The sequence below is a fragment of the Palaemon carinicauda genome, chromosome 6 (assembly GCF_036898095.1).
Source record: "Palaemon carinicauda isolate YSFRI2023 chromosome 6, ASM3689809v2, whole genome shotgun sequence".
Lineage (NCBI taxonomy): Eukaryota > Metazoa > Arthropoda > Malacostraca > Decapoda > Palaemonidae > Palaemon > Palaemon carinicauda.
In genome coordinates this window covers 172,126,465-172,143,964 of record NC_090730.1, presented here as the reverse complement: position 1 = coordinate 172,143,964, position 17,500 = coordinate 172,126,465, and positions in this window count along the sequence as shown.

The window sequence follows — 17,500 nt, the reverse complement described above, 5'->3', positions numbered from 1 at the left end:
AATTATCTAATAAAGATGCTTCCATCGGAGAATATCTAAATAGATTAAGTGAGATGGGACAAATAAATCTTGAAATGAGTGAGCAATTGGAAAAAGTTGAGGGTAAAAAGTGGCCTCTATTCATCAGTTGGAATCTGTATTTGAGGAAAAGATTGATGAACTGAAAGAGACAATTGAGGAGCAATGGGGGATCATTAGAGAGATGAAAACAGAGAAAGAGAGGCTGGAGATGAGTCTGACTGAGGCTAAGACGAAAAACTTGACCAATGAAGGAAATTACACCTGCCTCGTAAATGAGTTAAAAGACACCAAGAAAGTGACATTAAAGGCTATTGCTAATGATGATGCTGGATTTTTTATTGATACCTGTGACGCAGGTGACATTACAGAAAAAACTGAGAGGATGCTTGTATGGACAGCAACAAATTCTCTTTTGAATAATTTTTGCCGAAGAGAAAAGGAATTACTCACTTTTAACAAAACAGAGAGATTAGTTCACCAAACGTTTAACTGGGGCTCCACAAAGCATAAGAAGAGTTGGAAGACCCAAACCTACATGGGTGAGAGCTTTGAAGCGCGAAGTAGATGATGATGAATGGAGGAAGTATTGAATTAAAAGCTCGACATAGAGACTACGGGCGAAATCTAACCGATGCCCTTTGTGTCAACAGGCGTAGGAGATGATGATGATGATGATGATGATATTCTATAGTACCATTCCCGCGTTTTTCTCCCGCGCTCTCTTCCACCCTCCTCCTCCTCCTCCATCTTAGATATTTCTACGACGGAGTTTACTATAATTCTCTTATACGAATGACAACCTTCTTCTTGTTAGCCTTCTCTTATGCTGAAGCTAACCTCAATCTATCACTAATCTTAAATCTTAAGCTTTTACTTTAAAACAAATTCGTTCTTTTTCTCATACGATTTCCTTCTCTCTCTCTCTCTCTCTCTCTCTCTCTCTCTCTCTCTCTCTCTTCTGCTACGCCCCCATTCCTCTGTCAAACTTGCAATCTTCAAAACTAACTCTTTTAATTAGAGTCAATGTTAATTATCCTTTGCATTATATTACTAACCTTTGCCCTATTCAAGCTTTAAATCTATCAGAACCCTTTACCATTGTTCGATTCCTCTCATTCAAAGTACCTTTGTTGTTTCATTATCAATATTCGCTTACGGGCTACCAACGCAAGAGCCCGTGTCATGCATAAGGCAAGACACTCAAAAATGAACCAACGAACGAACGAACCTCTTCTGTAGTTAGAAAGATAAATGGTTAGAATGTGATATTAAGTAATGAGAAGAAGCAAATGAAAATTAATATCATATTAGCATAAGAAAACATCTCGGGAGTTTCAAGATCAAACGAATAGATATTTGAACGAAACTTTCTGGGAAACACCTGATTCAAATATGGCGTTTTATTGTGATTAAATTTTCTCATTTTACTTCATTTAGATTTAGAGCAGAGGCCGAAGGTTACGGCAATCTTACCTCCGCATGTAGAACAATCACGGTGGGACTTTGGTCTCTCTCTCTCTCTCTCTCTCTCTCTCTCTCTCTCTCTCTCATGTATTGTTTGTAGACGTATTTATCTTCCTTTTTTCTTTGTAATTACGTTATTATTCCATAATAAATATGAACATATATGGACAACTCAGATAACGACATGAAGTAAAAATTCTATAGGTTGTACATCATAGATGTAAAAGAGAGAGAGAGAGAGAGAGAGAGAGAGAGAGAGAGAGAAGAGAATTAGGTGTTGGAGGAAGACTGTGGGAGATCCAGTTTAGAAATTGTGGGTGTTTTGGAGGACTGGGTGAGACTGGAGAAAGATTGTTGGAGATTGACTGTTGGAGGCAGATTGTGAGAGAACTGACAGAATGTTGGAGAAAATAGGAAAATTAAATTACATGGACTTTGGTCTATTGCGTTGCGTTAAACTCTCTCTCTCCCTCTCCCTCTCTCTCTCTCTCTCTCTCTCTCTCTCTCTCTCTTAGATTTTCGTCTCTATTAAACATGCACGAGCGCACATATACAATTACGTTTCATATATACTTATAGACAATTAATATTGGTAATAAAAAACAAAGGAAAAAGGGGAAAGAGATATCAAATTTGAGAGAGAGAGAGAGAGAGAGAGAGAGAGAGAGAGAGAGAGAGAGAGAGCAAAGTAAAAAGACGTATGCTATTGTAAAAAGGCAACGTAAATAATCACCCTTACTGTCTGACATCATAAGGGCGAGAACAGTTTGCTCCAGGTAACTGACTACACACAAAGTGTCATTATGCAATATGAAAGACTGTGTACTCATTTACCCTTAGGGAATTTTGTTTATTATCGTATTAGATTATATATTTCAAATTGACTTTTTCCGTCATATGAAATGGAACAGTAATATGGCTCCTGCTCCTGATCCCTATATTTAAGATACATACTTCATGCAGTTTTAAATCTTATTTAGTTAGCCTTGGCAGAGAGAGAGAGAGAGAGAGAGAGAGAGAGTCAAGGATAAGATTTTATTGCGATTAATATGACACTCGAACTATCACTATACTTTTAAAAATATGTCAAAACGTTTAAAACTATTGCAATACTTTTGAAACTATCTTAAAACTTTTGAAACTATCTTGAAACTTTTCTAACTTTCAAACTTTCTTAAAACTTTTGAAACTATCCTAAAACTTTGAAACTATCTTCAAACTTTTGTAAACTATCTTCAAACTTTTGCAATTATCTTAAAACTTTTTGAAACTATCTTAAAACTTTTGGAACTATCTTAAAACTTTTTGAAACTATCTTAAAACTTTCGGAACTATCTTAAAACTTTTGGGACTATCTTAAAACTTTCGGAACTATCTTAAAACTTTTAGAAACTATCTTACAACTTTCAAAACCATCTTAAAACTTTCAAAACTATCTCAAAAACTTTTGAAACTATCTCAAAACATTTGAAACTATCGTCAAACTATGAAACTATCTTAAACCTGTGTATCTTTAAAGTTTGAAACTATTTTTCATCTTAAAACTTTCGAATTATCTTCAAAATTAACAACTACTGTGACTAAATATCCCTAATTAACAGCTTATGAAAAACTCCCAGGGACAAGACGGAATCCTGGCAAGTCTAAAAGCTAAATTGTGACTTGAAAAAAGCAGTGTGATGAAATAAGGAGAGAGAGAGAGAGAGAGAGAGAGAGAGAGAGAGAGAGAGAGAAAACGCTGATAAAAACCACATATTTCTTTCAAATAAATTAATGAATGCTGAATAGATAAATTAAATGAAATTAAATGACTATAATTACTACTAATTAGGATTTTGTTGACAACTGAACATTTGTTGACGTCATTTTGTAATAACTGGTCAAATGGAACGAAAAACAATGAAATTTGAAGAGTAGACACCAGAAAATTAAGTTTTTTCTTTCTGTATTGATCATTTTGTAAAACATTCGTTCACTAATTCAACCAATAGACCAACACACAGTACATTCTTAAGAGGTTTAAAGACAACTCATGAATGGCAGAGGCAAGGGACAGTGACATTGCCTTATCAAGCAGTACAATGCCCTAGAGATCGACCATATATCATATGACCACAACAGCTTCCCCACACTACAACAGTCTATAGCAAATGAAGATCAGACTTGTAGCAAATGAAAGAAAAATGATTCACACACACACACACACACACACATATATATATATATATATATATATACATCATCGTAATCTCCTCCTACGCCTATTGACGCAAAGGGCCTCGGTTAGATTTCACCAGTCATCTTTGTCTTGAGCTTTTAGATCAATAATTCTCCATTCATTATCTCCTACTTCACGCTTCATATCCTCAGCCATGTAGGCCTGGGTCTTCCAACTTTTCTAGTACCTTGTGGTGCTCAGTTAAAAGTTTGGTGAACTAATATCTCTCTCTCTCTCTCTCTCTCTCTCTCTCTCTCTCTCTCTCTCACACACATATTAAGCTTTCTGTAATATATGGAGTCTTGTTAAACTGTCACTCAATTTACAAAGAATGCGCAGAGAGAGAGAGAGAGAGAGAGAGAGAGAGAGAGAGAGAGTTTCTTCTACCTACTCAACTACTCAACAGTATCGTGCAATGGTGTCACCCATACATAGCTTCCACCACCCCTCCATTCATTCCATCCCCTTCAAAGCCACCTCGTATTCGATCCTAGAGTCCTGCCCCTTCCTCATCCTCGTCCTGCATCCACAAGTGGCTGATTACATCAAAGTTGTGACAGATCGTTTATACAATACAATAAAAGGCTAATGTCTAGGAGAGGGCCGCACGAAGATATCAGGGATATTTGCAGAGGGGGGCAGAGCCCCCATCCCGGTAGGCCTAGATAGGGGTACAGGGCCCTAGGTTAGGTTAGGCTGTTGTATTAGGTTCGGTAGTGCCCCGAAAATCACTTTTCTCCTCCTCCCCCCACCCAAAAACCCCGCATCCCACTGGGGTCCCCCATAATTGTAGTAGTGGGTTTATGGTTACATTTTGTGTGTAAGAGTAAGTTTTAGTTTCTTTTTTATTCATCTTCTCATGTTTCTATGCGATGTACAACGCCAATCTGGTCGTTTTGTGCCGTTGTTCGTCGTTAATACTTGAAAAACGGGTGCGGCCTTCTGGATATTTACCGACAGAGCAGTGTTCCAAGTCGCAGTGGTGTCTCGTACTAAACCGACCGAGTAATTCAAATCAAAACATTTCCAGTTATAGAAAAGAATAGATATTTATTTATAAACAATTTGACATAATAATGAAATTAATAATTCAAGTACTTATTGTCTTATTAGCTTTATATGACATAAAGATATCACTTTCAGATTTAAAGTCTGCAGTTCATTGTGGAAATAAGTAAAAAATCCTATGTTATGGTCTTTTTTTGGTAAAAAGGAACTCTGGAAGGCAAAGAATATTTACTTCTCTTCCTAATAGTATTGTCACTATTGCATGTGAGAGGAATGTAGTAAAATTGCTTGCATTCAATCCTGTCCACCTAGGCTGACACAGTTGTCTTTGTGAAAGTCATGTCATTTCAGTCTCAACAGTAGAGCAGTTAACACCTTTGGCGGAACTGCTCCAAGATAATGCCGTTTATGCCATTGTTTTTGTGGTTTGTAAATATATGAGACTTGAGAAAAAGAGCAGACACAAGAAGAGATTTATCATGCACCATTATGACCTGACCTAAATGGACGTGACACCAGAGAAAGTTCGAAAAATGTTTTATGATTTATTCTAATGATTAAGGTGCAACACACTGGCTATTAGAGAGAGGTTTTGAAACATTTTTGGGATCTGAACATATGGGTTGCCTTAAAAGAAATAGTTTCATTTATATATGGAAATATTATATATTATATGGATAAAGTTAATATGTTCTTTACATGAAATATAATAATGTAATGTATATTAGTTTCTATTCATAACCGCGGGCTGACGTCATCGATGACGTAACCGCTAGCGCGGGAATCAGGCGAAGTGAAAACAAACCAGAGCAATGGCTTACGATTACGTTCATTCTTTGGATGGAGCTGCTAAAACACGTTACAATATAAAGTTAAATGCTTAGGTGAGTAATCTATCTATCTATATACCAAGGCACTTCCCCCAATTTTGGGGGGTAGCCGACACCAACAATGAAACAAAACAAAAAGGGGACCTCTACTCTCTATGTTCCTTCAGCCTAATCAGGGACTCAACCGAGTTCAGCTGGTACTGCTAGGGTGCCACAGCCCAACCTCCCACATTTCCACCACAGATGAAGCTTCATAATGCTGACTCCCCTACTGCTGCTACCTCCGCGGTCATCTAAGGCCCCGGAGGAAGCAGCAGGGCCTACTGGAACTGCGTCACAATCGCTCGCCATTCATTCCTATTTCTAGCACGCTCTCTTGCCTCTCTCACATCTATCCTCCTATCACCCAGAGCTTTCTTCACACCATCCATCCACCCAAACCTCGGCCTTCCTCTTGTACTTCTCCCCTCAACTCTTGCATTCATCACCTTCTTTAGCAGACAACCATTTTCCATTCTCTCAACATGGCCAAACCACCTCAACACATTCATATCCACTCTAGCCGCTAACTCATTTCTTACACCCGTTCTCTCTCTCACCACCTCGTTCCTAACCCTATCTACTCGAGATACACCAGCCATACTTCTCAGACACTTCATCTCAAACACATTCAATTTCTGTCTCTCCATCACTTTCATTCCCCACGACTCCGATCCATACATCACAGTTGGTACAATCACTTTCTCATATAGAACTCTCTTTACATTCATGCCCAACCCTCTATTTTTTACTACTCCCTTAACTGCCCCCAACACTTTGCAACCTTCATTCACTCTCTGACGTACATCTGCTTCCACTCCACCATTTGCTGCAACAACAGACCCCAAGTACTTAAACTGATCCACCTCCTCAAGTAACTCTCCATTCAACATGACATTCAACCTTGCACCACCTTCCCTTCTCGTACATCTCATAACCTTACTCTTACCCACATTAACTCTCAACTTCCTTCTCTCACACACCCTTCCAAATTCTGTCACTAGTCGGTCAAGCTTCTCTTCTGTGTCTGCTACCAGTACAGTATCATCCGCAAACAGCAACTGATTTACCTCCCATTCATGGTCATTCTCGCCTACCAGTTTTAATCCTCGTCCAAGCACTCGAGCATTCACCTCTCTCACCACTCCATCAACATACAAGTTAAACAACCACGGCGACATCACACATCCCTGTCTCAGCCCCACTCTCACCGGAAACCAATCACTCACTTCATTTCCTATTCTAACACATGCTTTACTACCTTTGTATAAACTTTTCACTGCTTGCAACAACCTTCCACCAACTCCATATAACCTCATCACATCCCACATTGCTTCCCTATCAACTCTATCATATGCTTTCTCCAGATCCATAAACGCAACATACACCTCCTTACCTTTTGCTAAATATTTCTCGCATATCTGCCTAACTGTAAAAATCTGATTCATACAACCCCTACCTCTTCTAAAACCACCCTGTACTTCCAAGATTGCATTCTCTGTTTTATCCTTAATCCTATTAATCAGTACTCTACCATACACTTTTCCAACTACACTCAACAAACTAATACCTCTTGAATTACAACACTCATGCACATCTCCCTTACCCTTATATAGTGGTACAATACATGCACAAACCCAATCTACTGGTACCATTGACAACACAAAACACATATTAAACAATCTCACCAACCATTCAAGTACAGTCACACCCCCTTCCTTCAACATCTCGGCTTTCACACCGTCCATACCAGATGCTTTTCCTACTCTCGTTTCATCTAGTGCTCTCCTCACTTCCTCTATTGTTATCTCTCTCTCATTCTCATCTCCCATCACTGGCACCTCAACACCTGGAACAGCAGTTATATTTGCCTCCCTATTATCCTCAACATTCAGCAAACTTTCAAAATATTCCGCCCACCTTTTCCTTGCCTCCTCTCCTTTTAACAACCTTCCATTTCCATCTTTCACTGTCTCTTCAATTCTTGCGCCAGCCTTCCTTACTCTCTTCACTTCTTTCCAAAACTTCTTCTTATTCTCTTCATATGACTGACCCAATCCCTGACCCCACCTCAGGTCAGCTGCCCTCTTTGCCTCACGTACCTTGCGCTTTACTTCCACCTTTTTCTCTCTATATTTTTCATACTTCTCTATACTATTACTCTGCAGCCATTCTTCAAAAGCCCTCTTCTTCTCTTCCACTTTCACCTTCACTCCTTCATTCCACCATTCACTGCCCTTCCTCATACTGCCTCCAACAACCTTCTTGCCACATACATCACTTGCAATCCCAACAAAATTTTCTTTTACTAACTTCCATTCCTCCTCTAAATTACCAGTTTCTCTTACTCCCACCTCATCATATGCCATTTTCAACCTTTCCTGATATTTACTTCTTACCCCCGGTTTTATTAGCTCTTCAATCCTCACTACCTCCCTTTTACATCCACCTACTCTATTCCCCCACTCTTTGCTACAACTAATTTTCCTTCCACTAAAAAATGATCAGACATACCGTTAGCCATACCCCTAAACACGTGCACGTCTTTCAATCTTCCAAACATTCTTCTAGTTACCAACACATAATCCATTAATGCCCTTTCTACTACTCTTCCATTTGCCACTCTTACCCATGTATACTTATTCTTATCTTTCTTTTTAAAGAAGCTAGCACCTATTACCATCTCTTGTTCAACACACATGTCTACCAGTCTCTCACCACTCTCATTTTCACCTGGTACGCCATACTTACCAATGACACCTTCTACCTCTCCAGCGCCCACTCTAGCATTTAAGTCACCCATAACAACTACATAATTCCTTCTACCCAGTCCTTCTACACACCTAGTTAAATCATTCCAGAACTCATTCCGATCTTCACTTTTCTCACTACCTGGCCCATACGCACTGACAAACGCCCAACATTCCCTACCCAACCTAACCCTTACCCACATTAACCTAGATGATATCTCCTTCCATTCCACTACTTTACCTGTCATCCATTCACTCAGCAATAACGCCACACCCTCTCTCGCTCTTCCCCTTTCAATCCCAGACACTCTACCAGACATTTCACCAAACATCACTTCACCCTTTCCTTTCATCTTTGTCTCACTCAAGGCCAATACATCCATCCTTCTACTTCTAAACATACTTCCAATCTCACATCTTTTACTCTCTAGGTGAGTAATAAGATATAAAATACAACTGTTCTAACTTCTAGCGACACTTGCAAGTTAAAAATGATGATAAACAATAATTATTTTGAACTGTTTACAGCACACAAGTGTGAGGTGTATTATTGCTGGCCTCATAAACCAATCGCCTTCTCTTGTCATTTCGCTCATACCTCTCAAGTCGTCGTTTGGCAAATTGGCATAGCTGTCTTTCTTGAAAGGCAGTATGCATGGAATGTAGTCTGGGTGTTCTTTCTCAGTCATGTTGGGTTTACCTGTATTTTGGCAATTTAATATAAATTCATAATGAACACCAATAGACATACTGTTGGAACACCAACCACCAGAATGTTAAATTTTATTAAAATATGTTAAATTTCATAAATACCTGAGATAAAGTGTTCACTACAAATAACCCGACTCTTTGGTGGGGACCATTTGTGTCCATTTGGATTCATTTGCTGGCATGCTGCAAGCCACTTATCCCTCCTATCCGGGCTTCTGCTACGACTGGGGAACTTGTAAAAATGTAACATCTTTCCTTGCATCATATTGTGATTCTTGCAGTTGAAAATAACACATGATGATGTGGTATCTTGTAGTCCCATGTAGCTGTGAATAAAGGGCAGTCTCTACCTAGCACCCAAGCCATCAAGACCTGTCTTTTAATCACTGCAACCTCTTGCATATTATATCATGGTAACGCAACCCACGCCATTCCATCAACAAACCCGGACCATAGAGACACTTTACATACCTCTCCTGTCCGTAATAACTGAGAAGAGGACTCATAATCAGCACAAGTTTATTACCAGCGGCCGCAGATGACGCCATTTTCACCCAACGGCAACTGAACAAAGACTGTCATACCGGCCCAGATAACAACCGGACATAACTTATATCGTCAGAATATGGCATAGAATGGACATTAGTGCACCGTGATTACAGTGAGAATAGTGAAGAAAGTTGTGAATAGATTACTTACAAGTATTTTGGCCATTGTTATCCGCGCACTACTTCACAAAATGAGCCAAACAACGACGTACATTCAGCAGTGTAAACAAAACTGAAAACCGTGCCGACTACCAGTGACAAATTTTTGTAATGATTTCCATACTCTTATTATATGTCTCTTTTTGTGAACCGTAAACTGTGTTATTAATCCAATCACTATCTATCTATTGTGTAACACTCGAAACCAAATCCAATCATGGCCCAGCCTAAATGCCCAAGTATGGACTGGGCTCACCAGCCCCTGGCCGAGTCATTTCGTGCATTCAAGGCGCGCATGAACTTATACCTCGAAGACCAGGAAGTCACAGACCCGGGCATGCAAACAACTAAAATTAAAATTGCCCTCGGCGATGAGGGCATGAGGCGTATCTTGGCGAGCGGCCTCACTGAACAGGAGCAACGTGTGCCGCAGAACATATGGAGGCTTATTGAAAGTGAGGTTGATGCAACGGTCAAAATAAATTTCCGAGTTCACCGCCTCGAATTTGCAAATACCAAACAGAAACCTGCTGAAACAATCAGTCAATTCCTGGCCAGACTCTGTGAAAAAGCGACAAAGTGCGAGTTTGAAGACAGAGAACTCAACGAACGACTTATCGAAATGACCATACTACGAACACAATTCGAAGAATTTCGGAAAGAACTCCTAACTAAACCGAAGGGCTATGCTGTGAGCAACGTTCTAGAGAGAGATCGAGAATACGAGGCCATTGCGGCCTCCACGGCATCATTACGCTCCATACAGATGAGCTCTGAGAACACAAGTACAAGCCATACCAACGTGGATGCAATTGTAGGGGCTTTTTTTTAGTCTTTATTTGCTTCATGACACTTTTCTTCAAGTTTTTCTATCAGAACTTCGTAAGCCTTGTTTTTTTTTAGCGTTTCTATCTTAATACAATTTGCTTTTTACATTCCATAGGCATGGGTGGCACTTATAAATATCAATAAATTTGTCCCAAGAAAAACTTTGTCCACCCAAATCTCAGACATTGTTTCTGATATGGAGACTGACCAGGTTGACTCACCCAGCCACAAACAACAATCAGTTACATCTGTCTGTAAATGACCTCCTTTAGATCTGAATGAACAATCGATTGTAGCAATTAGACCCATACAATCAGATTGGAGGATCACATGCTGAAACTTCGCTCACTTTGATCTCATCTCACAGATTCAGTCGCTTGTGAATGGGCAGCCTCACTTCTAAGTGAGTACCAAGAGGTCTTTGGATCATCTAGTAGCCAACAAAGTCCTGACTTTGTGGGTTCTCCGACAGTGGACTTCTTTGCAACGGCCCTGAACTTCAGGCTCCCGTTATACTGTTCCCCAGTCCAGACCCCAAGGTTCACTGGCAAGATGCATTCTGATGACAGTGGGACAACATCGACGTTTACGCCTTTCCCCCGTTCTGATGAGGAGAGTACTCCAGAAGGCCAGAACATCGGTCACCCTTTCAATGACCCTCATAGTCGCTATGGCATCATGCAAAATGGTTTCCGGGCCTTCTGCAACTCCTGACAGCGCCTCTTTTTGTGTCATTCATGTAATTGTTCCCAATAAAATCCCTTCATTATCATATATATTTTGGTTGGGGTTTACAGTTCAGACAATTAAATTTTGGAATAAAACATCAATGAAGTATTATTTATCAAGGCATTTTCTGCATGATATTTGCTATGGAAACTACAATAGAAATTTGGTATAACTACGTCAAAAATATAGTATAATTTAGCTGACTTCAGCCTAATTTTCATCGGAGTCTTTCACAATTTCACAATTAAGATCTGGTAACACTGATAGTATTAGACTCAGTTTGAGAAGAGAAAAGACAGGTAGGGAAAGGAAAGGTTTTTTGATTCTATGTCTAGCCCTTCTTACAGGAGTCTGTTCCTCTGACACCTAATTTGATCGTTAAATAAAGGTAAGATTGTTGAAAAATGACAATGATTATATAGGTTGATTTGGTTAGTTAGCTCGTTAGTGAAGATTGACAGGCCTCTTGTCCTGGACAGTCCGTGGGTTAGAACCCCGTGATACCTGACGGTAATTCTCTTATAATATCAATCGCAGAAATATTATAGAGTAGGAAGCTGCCGCAGGGAACTTCCATCAGGGACGACATGGCCATCTCACCCAAAAATAGATTTTTCCTAAGTCAAAATCCCTTTTTGAATAGAAAATTGTACATAGTTTCAGTGACCAGCAAGTGTTCCAAGTTGCGGAGTGGTGTGGTGTCTCGTACTAAATCAACCGATTAATTCAAATAAAAACATTTCCAGTTATAGAAAAGAATAGATATTTATTTAAAAAATAATTTGACAAAAGATGAAATTAATAATTTAAGTATTTATTGTCTTATTAGCTTTATATAACATAAACATATTACTTTTCAGATTTAAAGTTTTGCAGTTCATTGTGATAGTTTGTAAAAAAAAAAAATGCATTTATAATCCTAAGATTCTTTAAGCTTGTTAAAGTAAAATATCTTTGTAAAGGAAAGAGTATTTATTACTCCTCCTAACAGTAATGAATGAGATAGAGGTGCAGTATATTTACTTTCATTCATTCCTGTCCACCTAGGCTGATATGATTGTCTTTGTGGACTCTGGAATCTAAAGTCTCCACTGAATCACTGGGTTTAGTAGAAGAGAAGCTGTAGCCATCGCTGCCTGTAAAATCAAAGCTATAGAATCTACATTGCCCACCACAACCATGATGATCTGATACAACTCTCTTTGCAATTATATAATTATAGTTATGGTTATAACTATAAATGTTACTGTTATTAAGATTTAAATTCTCTATGCAATTACATAGTTAGAGTTACGGGTTATGCTTGTAAATGTACCGTCATTATTATTGGATCATATAATTAGATATTTCTTCATTTCGTTGTATATTTGGTTTGTTGTGGCTTGATTGGTGTTTGCCAGACGTGGGTTCGAGTCCTGCTCAGTCTCTTTAGTGCTTTTAGTATCTGCAAACCTTACCATCCTTGTGAGCTAAGGTTGTGGGGTTTTGGGGGGAGCCTATAGATCTATCTGTTGAGTCATCAGCAGCCATTGCCTGGCCCTCCCTGGTCCTAGCTTGGGTGGAAAGGGGGCTTGGGCTCTGATCATATAACATATGGTCAGTCTCTAGGGCATTGTCTTTGCTTGTTATAGCAATGTTACTGTCCCTTGCCTCTGCCATTCATGAGCGACCTTTAAACCTTTATAGGAAATCAATGATATAATCAAACATTGTTTCGAAAATTAGTTTTATGCTCCTTACTATTTATTCATAAACGTCAGTGGGGAATTAAATTAGCTATAGTTCTGGTTGAGGTACATTACAATATTATTATTTTCTGTCTATCTGTAGTGAACAAAATGGAATCGTATTAAATATTTTTGTTATATAAAAGAGTCTTGAGTTAATATTAGTTTACCAGACCCAGTTAAAATGATGGAGTTATTCGAAGTGATAGATATAGAAATATTTTTTAGTTGTAATTTTGGACTTAAAAAATAGCAGTTCTATGAAAAAATTATTTATATTTAGCGTTTACATTATTATTATTATTATTATTATTATTATTATTATTATTGTAAAAGTTATTTTTATTATTATTATGATGATGATGATGATGAGGATGATTATTATTATTATTATTATTATTATTATTATTATTATTATTATATTATTATTATTATAATCATTTACAAATAAATATGAAAAACCCGAATGCTACAGGTCCAATGCCCGCAGGAGAGAGAGAGAGAGAGAGAGAGAGAGAGAGAGAGAGAGAGAGAGAGAGAGAGAGAGAGAGAGAGAGAGAGAGATTATTAAAGTAAAAATAAATTCTTCCCATTTTAAATTAGTGAATAAATAGATGATTAGCGTAGTATATATAACTCTCTGTTCCTTCTTTCTTCCATTAAATCCTCTCTTTCTTCCCTTAATTCCTCTCTTTATCCTTTCTTCCTTTTATGGAGGTTCATAATTGGCTTTCAGCCAAAGAGAGAAGATTAATCGAATTCAACCGTCCATCAAAGGTTTGCAAAAGTCCTTCACCGTCTTTTAACTAATAAACGTTGGACTAAAAGCTTCAGTTACTAGAGCACCTTATCTATAATCATCAGACAAATATGTTATGAAAGACTATTGAAGTGATTTTTATAAAAGACTGATGAAACAATTTTATGAAAGACTAATAAATATATGTATATGGTATATTTGGAAAACATTTATTACTGTAAAAATGATTGAATATTGCATCATGTTCAACTTAAAAACATAGCTTTTGAAAAACTATGAAAAAATACGTATATTGACAAAATAAAAACATTATAAAATCAATAAAATAATAAAAAAAGTATTTTCCATAAATGAAAAACTGTATTCAATGATTTCCTATTTATAGAAACGCATAATCCTTCAAGAGGGTTTTATAAATCCATGGTCCTGAAGGGCTTCTGGGATCTATAATAAAAGCCTCTTTATTTTTAAGAAGGAACAAAGCAGCTTTTGGGGATTTCAAGGTTCAGAACCTTCAAGAATCACTTACTTTCTACAGCTTTTTTCATTTTCACAACTGCTACTATTATTGCTACTACTACTACTACTACTACTAGTACTACTACTGCTACTAAGAGTTTATGTACCTTTAAGAGTCCCTTCTGCTTTGTAGAATTTCTTATCACTACTAATACAACTAATACTACTACTACTACTACTACTACTACTACAGGTAATAATAATAATTATTATTATTATTATTATTATTATTATTATTATTATTACTATTATTATCTTACAAAATAATCTAATGTTATTGCAGTTTTGAAATTTACACTCAGTCAACCACAGAGAGAGAGAGAGAGAGAGAGAGAGAGAGAGAGAGAGAGAGAGAGAGAGAGAGAGAGAGAGAGAGCTAGTGGAAAATACTTCTCATGGACGGAATTGACAATGAGAATTCCTCGCGGCCCTGATCAAATGAAGAACCCAAGCTTTCTACCCACGTTTACCTTATAAATTCCACTTTATGTTCATCTCAACCATTTACATTCTTTAACTGTCGACAGTTGCCACGGCCGTCTGAATATAAATGGACCTTTAACAGGGCAGCAGTTCGCTTTTCATGCGCCATCTTCTTTTTCACTTTCGGTTTTGGCCGAGTCTCGTAATGGCAGTCCATTAGTGTGCAGTGCGCATGCGCAAAAATAATGCTGCCTAGATAATGTTTCGAATGTTCTGCAGCGATACGTTTAATTTGCAGTTGATGACCAATACAAAATAGTTGATAGAAGGTTACAAGTAGGTTGGCCAGGGCACTAGCAAACCGTTGAGATACTACCGCTTGAGAGTTATGGGGTCCTTTGACTGGCCAGCCAGTACTACATTGCACCCTTCTCTCTGATTACGGTTAATTTTCCCTTTGCCTACACACACACTGAATAATCAGGCTCATTCTTTACATATTCTCCTCTGTCCCTATACACCTAACAACACCGAGATTACCCAAGCAATTCTTCATCACCCAAAAGGTTACTGCACTGTAATTGTTCAGTGGCCACTTTCCTCTTGGTAAGGGTAGAAGAGACCTTTTAGCTATGGTAAGCAGCTCTTCTGGAGCAGGACACTCCAAAATCAAACCATTGTTTTCTAGTCTCGGGTAGTGCCATAGCCTCTGTACTATGGTCCTCCAATATCTTGGGGTAGAGAACTCTTGATTGAGGTACACTCGGGCACACTATTCTATCTTCCCTCCTCTTTGTTTTTTGAAGATTTTGCAGTTTTTATATGATAGATCTATCTTAATGTTGTTGCTGTTTTTAAGATATTTCATTATAATTGTTCATCACTTCTCTTACTATTTATTTATTTCCTGGTTTCTGTTCCTCACTGTACTATTTTCCCTATTGGAGCCCTTGGGCTTATAGCATCCGGCTTTCCCGTCGAGAGATGTAGTTTAGCTAATAATAATAATAATAATAATAATAATAATAATAATAATGATAATAATAATGCCCTATAGATTGACCATATATCCACATGACTAATGCTTAAGCCCCTCTCCATCCAAGCTAGGACCATGGAGGCCCAGGCAATGGCTCAGTAGGTAAACTTATTAGGTCCCCCAAAATCATCCATTCTTAGCTCACAAGGATTTTCTGGTTGCAAACATATGAAAGTATCGTGTTTGAGCTGGACTCGATCTCCCGTCCAGCATAACGTTAGACAGGGACGTATCCTATAGGCCACCAGAACGCTAAACAGGGACCTTTCCAATAGGCCACCACATCCTTAAATTGGGAACCTGAAAGAGGTTTCCCTCCCCTTCCTTATAGATAGATAGTAGATGGAAAGAGAAGAACTTTTGAGGTTGCAAACATAAAAGAGTATCTTGTTTTGAGCTGGATGCGATCTCACCGTCCAGCAAAACGTGAGACAGGGACGTTTCCAATAGGCCTCAAAATCCCTAAATTGGGGATCTAGAAGAGGTTTTCTAGTCCTTACTTATAGAGAGATAGTAGATGGAAAGAGAGGAACTTTCGAGGTTGCAAAAATAAGAGAACATCTTGTTTGAGCTGTACGCGATCTCCCGTGCAGCAGAACGCCAGACAGGGGACGTTTTCCAATAGTTCACCACATTTCTAAATGGGGAACTCTAAAAGAGGGTTTCTGTCCATCCCTATAGAGAGATCGTAGATGGGAAGAGGAGAGCTTTACGTATGTCTAAATTTGTAGAATTATTTAGTGACGTTAAATTCCCCGTAGAGTCGTTCGGTTACACCAGCAAATTAAGGTCGTGTCTAGGGAGGTCTCCTTAATCTTTTCTTGATTAAGACGAACACTCTGTTGTTTAGCTGAACTTTCCAGTTGTTATATGTCATTCTTCATTACTTTTAACGAAATTGTTCTTTGAAATTACACTAATTTGTCATTCTTTATTTTGTGATTAGATTATTTTCATATGTAGAACTGTTTGATTATTAATTACATATAAACTTAATTACTTTTTTAATGTTATCAGCAACATTGGCCTTTGTTATTTTTTTTTTTTCAAATTACACTAATTAATCATTGCTAATTTTGGTTAATAGGTTTTTTATCTGTAGAACTGTTTTTAATTATTAATTACATATATACTTAATGACTTTTTTTAGTTATCAACAATTCTGGCATCTGCATTAAATGGATTCGTTGTATGAAATTACACTAATGTATCATTGCCTTTTTTGGTGATTAGATTTTTTCTCTGTGAAACGTTTTTTTAATTATCAATTACACAGATACTGAACGACTCTTTTTTTTTAATATTATCAACAACACTAGCATCTGTATTAAATGGCTTCATTGCATGAAATTACGCTAATTTATTATGTCTCTTTTTTTTTTTTGGGGGGGGTATTAGATTTTTGTGTAGAGTTAATTTTGATAAGTAGTTGCATTGATACTCAATTATTTTTTTTTATTAATATCAACAACATTGGGATCAACATTAAGAAAATAAATTATCAAATACTTCGTATGGATTATATGTTGAAGTAAATAACAGCGATTTTTTTTAGACTAGATTTCAATAATTAGTTGCCCTGATGCTTTTTTCTTTTTCTACATTTTTGAAATATCAGCAATATTAGGATCTGCATGAAAAACAATTAAATCCCTCAATACTTCGTATGGATTATATGCTTAAGTAAATAACCACATGTAACTGAAAGAAATAGAATAAGTAAGTTT